The sequence below is a fragment of the Ictidomys tridecemlineatus genome, unplaced genomic scaffold (assembly GCF_052094955.1).
Source record: "Ictidomys tridecemlineatus isolate mIctTri1 unplaced genomic scaffold, mIctTri1.hap1 Scaffold_583, whole genome shotgun sequence".
Taxonomy (NCBI): domain Eukaryota; kingdom Metazoa; phylum Chordata; class Mammalia; order Rodentia; family Sciuridae; genus Ictidomys; species Ictidomys tridecemlineatus.
This window is the reverse complement of record NW_027523944.1, coordinates 118,742-127,885: the sequence shown is the minus strand read 5'-3', so window position 1 is coordinate 127,885 and position 9,144 is coordinate 118,742. Positions and strand designations below refer to the sequence as shown.

General features: G+C 35.9%; 1 non-coding gene across 1 annotated transcript; it reads left to right on the top strand.

The window, feature by feature from the left end:
- Window positions 1-280: 280 nt before the first annotated feature.
- Window positions 281-355, top strand: Trnaa-agc (transfer RNA alanine (anticodon AGC)). Its single transcript has one exon. It is a non-coding gene; the product is annotated as a tRNA-Ala (tRNA).
- The last annotated feature ends 8,789 nt before the right edge of the window (window positions 356-9,144 follow it).

The following is a 9,144-nucleotide window of genomic DNA, read 5'->3' as shown; positions in this document are numbered from 1 at the left end:
AAAAAATTTCTTGTCTCTTTTAATATGTAAAAACTAAATACCTTTATTATTTTTTTCCTTGTACCAGGAATGGAACCCAGGACACTTAACCTCTGAGCCACAGCTCTATTCCCTTTTTTAATTTTTTTTGAGACAGGGTATCACTAAGTTGCAGAGGCTTGATTTAAATTTGCGATCCTCTGGGGCTTGGGTTGTGGCTCAGCAGTAGACCACTCGCCTAGCACATGTGAGGCACTGGGTTCGATCCTCAGCACCATATAAAAATAAATAAATAAGGGCTGGTGGTATAGCTCAGTTGGTAGAGTGCTTGTCTAGCATGCATAAGGCCCTGGGTTCAATCCCCAGCACCACACCAAAAATAAATGAATGAATGAAGGAAGGAAGGAATTTTTTTTTAATTGTGATCCTCCTGCCTCAGCCTCACAGGTTGCTGGGAATAAAAGTGTGCATCACTGCCCCTGGCTAAAAACTAAGTAACATTCATGTTTTGAATTTTCCAGGGTTTTATCACAGTAGAGTGTTTTAAAAGAGTTAAATAGATTTGATGAAATCTAAACTACTTGGTCTAAAAATGAATTTCTACTTCTAATCTCTTAAAAAGGGTCTGACTTTGACATGAATCCTATATCATCAAGTCCTGAATAAGTAATCCTCAAAATAACCAAGGGTAAGAAGAAAAAACTATGGAAATTTTTATTAAAAAAACAAACAACAACAACAACAAAAAAATCCTGACATTCTATAGCTCAAACTGCCAGGTATTCATAAACATGAAGATCCACCCCTATCCCTCCACCCCAACCCCCAATACTGGATATTGTTTACCTAGGGCAATACCCATGGTAGGCAGTTGCTCTACTACTAACTTATCCTCTTTTTTTTTTTTTTTTTTTTTTTTTTTTTACTTTGAGATAGGCTCTCTTTAAGACATCCAGTCTGACCTTGAATTTGAGATCCTCCTGCCTTAGCCTCTCAAGTAGCTGGGATTGTGAGCATGCACCACTGTGCCAAGAAGCAGCATAGAAATTTTATAACAATTTAAATCATTGTGTTAGCGTAATAGCTATCAGAAGCCTTTTTATATATACCTTTATTTATTTTTATGTGGTGCTGAGGATCAAACCCATTACCTCACACATGCTAGGCAAGTGCTCTACCAATGAGCTACAACCCCAGCCCAGAAGCCATTTTATTTTTTAAAATGCAATTATAAGGGGCTGGGGATGTGGCGCAAGCGGTAGCACGCTCGCCTGGTGTGAGTGCAGCCCGGGTTCCATCCTCAGCACCACATACAAACAAAGATGTTGTGTCCACCCAAAACTGAAAAAATAAATATTGAAATTCTCTCTCTCCCCTCCCCCTCTCTCTCTCTCTCTGTCTCTCTCTCTCTCTCTCTCTCTCTCTTTCTCTCTCTCTCTCTCCCTCTCCCTCTCTCCCTCTCTCCCTCTCTCCCTCTCTCCCTCTCTCCCTCTCTCCCTCTCTCCCTCTCTCCCTCTCTCTTTAAAAAAAAATGCAATTATAGGGGCTAGGATTGTTGCTCAGTGGTAAAAAGCTCATCTAGCACATGCAGGGCCCTGGGTTTCATCCTCAGCACTACATAAAAATAAAAGAGTGGAGTAAAGGTATTGTATTTACAACTAAAAAAATAAATATTTAAAATAAAATTCAATTATATTCTTAGATATTTATTTATTTATTTATACTGGGATTGAACCTAGGGTCACTTCACCATTAAACTATATCCCTAGCCCTTTCTAATTATTTATTTATTTGTTTTAATTATACACACACACACATATTAGTTGTAGATGGACACATTACCTTTATTTTATATGTTTATTTTTATGTGATGCTAGGGAACGAACCCAGTGCTTTATGCATGCTAGGCAAGCTCTCTACCACTGAGCCACAACTCTGGTCCCATCTAATTTTTTTATCTTGAGACAATATCTCACGAAGTTGCCTAGGCTGTCCTGGAACTAGTGATCCTCATGCTTTAGCCTCCGCAGTATCTGGGATTACAATCATGCACCTCCCGTGCCTATCTTTTTTTAATTGATGATAAAAAGAGATATTTACCTCTCCCTGTCCCCAGATCATCATTTGAAGGGAAATCTAATTAGTATGTAGTGAGTTTTTTTCCCGAATATATATCTTCTGTAAGTATTTTAACACCCTTTTCTTTGCAGTAATAAATCCCAAGCTAGATTCTGTTTGTTTTGTTTTGTGTTTACTCCCTATATGAAATTGGAACCTTTGCATCTAAGTCCATCTCAAGTTAATCCAACTAGATTTTACTTCACTACGAGAATGTAGAATTATACAGTGCACACTCATCATACATACACACACTCCTATATTCACCAAGACAGTCTCTTTTGTAGGATTGGATTAAAGTTTTGCACTTTTACTCCCCACCACTACCATCCCAGTTCTTTCCCCTATTCCCGCAGTAGAGTATTCTTCTGAATTTATGTGACAGCTATCAGTTTTAAAAGAACTTAATGTATGACCACAAAGTCTTGGGAAACCAAATTTTTGGTGTTTCTTACCATCAGTTTTGTTTTGTTTTGTTTTTGTTTTTGTACCAGGAAGTGAACTCAGGGTCACTCAGCCACTGAGCCACATCCTCAGCCCTTTTTTGTATTTGGAGACAAAATACAATAGCAGTAGTGAGTTTCACCTCACTGTTGCTGAGGCTGGCTTTGAACTCACAATCCTGCTGCATCAGCCTCCCTAGCTGCTGGGATTACAGGTGTGCACCGTCGTACCTGGCCTCTTACCATCAATTAAAAAATTATTAAACTGCTTTTATAGAAATCCATTGTCTAGGTGAAGGAGGGGAGGTGAGTTCCCTTGTACATTGTTGATAAAAACATATGAATATTCAGTCAAATTATTTCTTAAATCTCTATCAGCCTCAATAATTTTATTTTTTAAAGATTGCAAGTATTAAGTAATCCCCTCTACATTTTTCTTTTATCATTCCCACTCTAATCTCTTTGCGTCTTTTTTTCTGAGAATGAGTCATTGTCTTCCTGTTTCATTCATCTGATTGAAACTGCACCCTCTTGAACCTGTAGCCTCTGTCTTCAGATTCATCTTATGCCTCTTCCAAATGAGCTGATGAAAACTTTGTCTTGATTTTATAACTTTGGAGGTTATAACCTCATCTGTTCTCCTGAATAAAACAAACTTTTTAAAATTGTAAGTTTTATGCTGTAAGTTAGTCAACAGAAAGAAAATCTCTAACAACAAAAGTAGTTGTTTCTGTAGGTTCTCTACCTAGCCATTTTATTTCTGCCCTTCATGGTGATGCAGAATGTGCCTAATTTGCCTAATTTTGAAATTGCATTAATAATTTATGTATTTTAGACTTAAATATCTTAAAATCTTTGAGGATTTATGCTCATAATTCTAATTGCCTTGCTCTTATAGTTTATCTGTATCGTTCTGTACTACTTTTGCTTTTACCTTGCTTGTTACTCCATTTTTGGTTACTGCATATGAGTCAGGAAAATTTAAAAATAAAAGGGTATTTTGACTCACAGTTTAAGAAGCCTAAGAGCATGACCTTGGCATCTGCATGGCTTCTGGTAAGGGCTTCACAGCAGTTGGTTTGTAAAGAAGAGGAAAAGCAAGTAGAATTCCCACAATAGCTAACCCATTTCTGCCAGAGAAACATTCATCCACTTATAAAGTCAGACGTTCTCACCACCTTTCAAACTCTCACATTAGAGAACAAGCTTCTGCCTGAGTTTTCAGCGGGAAAAACTATGCCCAAACCATAGCACCTGTGTGTACATTTATTTTTATACCTCTTAGTATATGCTAATCCCCATATCAGAATCTTTGTACTGTTTAACAATCTGTATTTTTTTAACCCACCTCATTTCTTCTCTTTCTTTTGACTCATCCTGAATCCTGTTTCTCATAAAGTTGCCAAAACTGTCCCTCTCAAGGGAATCTTCTCTCTACCCCTGTACTCCTGTCACATACTAACACATACCTTTTTGGAAAGTCCACTTGAATTTAGTTCTTCTTAACTCTTTCACAGTATTTCCATTTAAATATTCTCCGGGGAGCATAAATTATAGTCCCTTAAAGATATAACTCATTACAAACCCACATTTACTGTTATTTATGCAATATTGTTATACCACTTGATGTTTCTTACAGAAGTATTTTGCACAAATGTTAAAAAAGAATCTCTTTGAATAAAGAATCTCTGTTAATACCCAATTCTCTCCTCTAACAAATCATTTTATCCTTGATGCTTTTATTTTCTTATTTATGTAGTTATTAAAAAATATTTATTGAGCAGTTAATAAGCATTAGATGCTGTGTTAAACAGCATTTATATTTGAATAAAATTTTCTTGTAATGGGAAAACAATAAAGCATTAAGTGTACTATAATAGAAATAACTGCAGAGCATAGTAGAGCACTTAGCAAAAAAGCAATTGAGAATTTTCATTCCAGCAACAGGTTGTTTTCCAGTTTTCTGAAGTGCTTTCATGAATACCACCTTACCTTATTTAATTTTTAAGGTCCTGTGGTATAGGCAGGACACATTATAGGTGAAGAAACGAGACTTGGGAGGAGAGATGGTTGCTTGGGAATTTTGCTGGACAGGTGAAAATGAAACTCAATTCATGTCCTTACTATATCTATATCCATAGGTAATGGTATCAAAAGAATTGTTGAGCAGCTAATATGCACTAGGTGCTGTATTAAACAGCATTCATATTTGAAGATTTTATTTTATTTTTTAATCTGTGGGGTTTTTGGAGAGGATATTGGAGAATGAACACAGGAGTGCTTTATCACTGAACTATAATCCCTTACCCTTTTTATTTTTGGAGACAAGGTCTCGTTAAGTTTTTTAGGGCCTTGCTAAATTGCTGAGGCTGGCCTTGAACCTGTGGTCCTCCTGCCCAGCCTCCCAGGTCACTGGGATTACTGACTTGCACCACATGCCCAGCTTATAATTTTTACTGTGTGAAGTTGGATGTATTAATTTCATTTTTCTTGGCATTGATGTCAAGTCTATGGTTAGGGAAAAGTCAGTCATGCTATCTTACATCTGAGGTTGTGACTGTACATTGAGACAACTATCTTCAGCCTTTTACTCATCCATTGTTGATCTTTTCTCATTATATATGTTATATAATACTTTCATCATTGACTTTCCACTTATCTTCCCTCCGAGAAGACCATATCCTTTGAGCCAGTTCTGTAAATCCTCAATTGTTACGCTTGAACCTTGCTACTCTTTACAATACTGTGCTCTGCCCCAGTTCATTTTTTGTTGCTATAACCATACTCGATTCTGGGTAGTTTATTTTTTAAAGTGGGTTTATTTAGCACATATATGGGGTGCTCAAAGTCCAAGATCAAGCAGCACCATCTAGTCAGCCCCTGGTGAGGACTTTCTTGTTATACCATGGCAAATGATCGAATAGTAGAAGTGGATGTGAGAGAGTTTTCAAGGTAAAAGAAAAAGGACAGGGAGGAGCCAGGCTCTCTATTACAACTCAGCCTCTTAGGAACTAATCCACTCCTACCAGACCAGCATTAGTGCTTTCACAAGGGTGGACCCTATTCACTTAACCTCCCACTAGTCTCCACTTCTTACCTGTTTTACCACCTTTTAATACCATTACGTGGGGAACTGGGGACCAAACTCCTAGCAAATGAAGTTTTAGGAAAGAAACTATATCCAAACCATAGTATGTTCCTCTTGCATTGAATGATTAGGTGATACTGACTTATCTGCTATTTTGTGATCTTATCTATGAAGAGATTTAACCTTGACCTAAGTGGAAATTTCTATAGATCATGATGAAGGCTGCTAGCATTGTCCTTAAGATACCTGCCAAAATTTAAACTTCCACAGTCTTTCAATAAAGGGATGGATAGGGAGGAATTATGCCTCCTCTACCAAGGGGTATGAGTCACTTTTAGGCTCACAAATTTAGAAGAAACTAGGAATTAAAGGTCCTCACCTACATCCACCCAGATATTTTTTAGACCCCACTTCTTTCCTATCATAGTTCTGATTTTGTCATAGGAAAATTGATTAAATTTCAAAAAAAAAATGGCAGCACTGTCTTTGAACTGGAAATTTAATGGCCTGATCTTATTATTTTTTCTCTTTAGGACCATAGTACAATATAGCAGCAAATACTTAGTTCCACAGTTCTTATAGTTAACTGTTATTAACCCTGCTTCCTCAAATGTCAGAATGGTGTACAAGTTAATAGTGCACATTTTTTTTCACCCACAGGTAAAAACCCTAGCAAAATACAATACTGTTCTGTGTCAGGAATTGTCAGTACGTATCACCATTGGATTCTTCCTCATAACAATCCAGTCTTCAAGTAATCCAACATCAGAATCTCATCAAAAAAAGTTAGATCACATTCCCTAGAAGCCAAACCTGAGGAATTATTGTGCTAACAGTATAGTTGTGTGTCTTAACAATGGTGATATGTTCTGAAAGATGTGTCACCTGGCCATTTTTTTAGTGAATAAACACAATAACTGCATGTGACTAATCACAAGATTTTGTAAAGCTGCTGTGAGCTAAACATAGTACATTATTTTATAATAAACTTTTTGCCTATAAGCAGATATATATATACTAAAATAATGATAAAACATATAGCAGATGCATAAGCTAGTAAGTCATTTACTATTATTGTCAAATATTATATACTGTGCATAATTGTATATGCATAGTAGGTTTCTTTACACCAGCATCAACACAAACACATGAGTAATAAGTTGTGCCATGATGTTATGATGACTACAGTGTCCATAGATACTAGGAATTTTTCAATTCCATTGTATCTTCTGGGATCACCTTTGTATATGTAGTCCCTGATTGAGCAAAACATTGTTTTGTAGTACATGATTAGGTTTGTACTCAGGAGTATTCTATTGGAAAATATGATAAAGCAGGAAACAGCCCAACAGGTGGTTTCAGAATAAGTCTAGACTCTGCACAATCTCACAACGAACTCTAGAGAATAAATTACATCTCAAAGTTTGTCCTGCCAGAGTTAAGACAGTTAGGCTGTTTTACCATTATGTATTTCTACTCTGGTTATGGGCATTAGTCTGGGAAAGGTGAGAGTGGAGTGCAGTGAATAGGGGAGGAAAGGTGAAACATAACCTCTTAGGAATTTCTGTGCCAGGTGGGTCTTTTCAACCATGGTGGTTTCTTCAGAGAAAGGTGTGTATAGGAATCATTAGCAGTTGACAGAGGCTGAAGAATTAACAAGTAAAGGGAGTTTGGGTGGAGTGTTAATTGCACCTGGTATAAACACTTCAGATTTCTCCTACATGCTATAACTAACCTTAACAGATAATATCACCTCATTCACTGCTGTGCTATAAGTAGTTGAATTAGCTTGCATGAGGGTGATTATACACACTTCTCCATGAATGAGTTCAATGATAGTTCATTGGTAGTTCAGTATCATCTATGGAAGGTATATTTATGTTATGGATCTTTGCATGTGTAACAAAGTGGGCCCTGTTCCCCAGAATGAGTTACTAAATCTTTTACCAGCATATCCCTGTACTTAGACGTGTGTGCGCACACTCGCGCGTGTGCATGTGCTTTTGACATTTTGTTTTGTTTTGTTTTTGGAGGGGCAACTGGCATTGAACTGAGAAGCACTCAACCACTGAGCCACTTCCCCAGCCCTAATTTGTATTTTATTTAGCAATAAGGTCTCATTGAGTTGCTTATTGTCTTGCTTTTGTATATGTAGTCCCTGATTGAGAGATGTGGGATGTGGCTCAGTGGTTGAGCGTTCAATCCCCCGTACCAAAAATAATAATAATAATAATAATAATAATAATAATAATAATCTCTTGAATCTTTTGAGAGTGTTGACTAAATTTCTAAATGATGCCATACACATTCTGTTTACACTGTGCCAACAACCTTTACTCTTAATTAGTGACTTTATATTAAAGATATTCTTCTAGTAACTCGCACCCCCAGGACTCTACACTGTGTCATTTTCCCAGTGTTTTAAACATTCTGCTGTTTCTGTTTCCTTACTACTCTCCTTGGAATGTAAAAGGCATCCAGTAAATACTTGTTGCATCAATAAATGATAACTTTAATATGAAATTAAGTTTTGCCACAGTATTATTCTATAATTACATATAGAACAAATGATCATTCTCTTCTCTAATTATGATCATAAGTTAAAAATTCTAAGTATCAGCAAATAATATGAGAGATACTCATTATATGGTCAGAGTTGATAAATGTTTGACACAGATTCACAAGAAACTAAGGGATTTTCAATGTATTTTTAAATGATTAAACTGAAATTATTTTATTCTTCATAAAGACTTCAGTATTTTTATTATAATCTTTTTGGCATGGAATTAACTGCTTCTTTTGTGTTTTTATTTATATCTCTGAAGCAAGGGGAAGTCAGACTGAAGTGTTTGAAAGCTCTACAGAGTCTATATACCAATAGAGAATTATTTCCCAAACTGGAGCTATTCACTAACCGATTCAAGGTAAGCATTAAGAACAGTGAGCTTATTATTTTCATAGTACCTACATTATTTCTCATTATAACCTTGTACTTTTAGCTAGTTTATCAAATGACATTATTGTAATAAGTGTTTAATTCCTGTTCTTTACTACATATTCTTTAAATAAACCTGCCTGAAATAAATGAGTGAGTATCTATTTACCACAAATACACACAAGAGTTCTTGTTTCCTTAAAAATGTCTTTCTTGTTTAAAATTATTTCTTTATATATCTTCTTTAATGAATGTATTAATTTTGTAACTAAAGGTTTCCCTGTCACAGTGTTCTGGGAATGCCAATTGACGAGAAAGATTTTAAATTACAAACATTCTAGCATCTCCTTTGTGAGAGTAGAACTATGAGAATATGATTTCAAGAATAAAGTTTTGCATTTAACCTATCATTAGTGTGGCACATATGCCTCAGAATACATAATCTTAAGTCTTTCTCAGCTTTTTTATATTTATGCTTTATTTTTTTATAACTACTTTTTTAGGATCACATTGTATCAATGACACTTGACAAAGAATATGATGTTGCTGTGGCAGCTATTCGATTGGTTACTCTAATACTT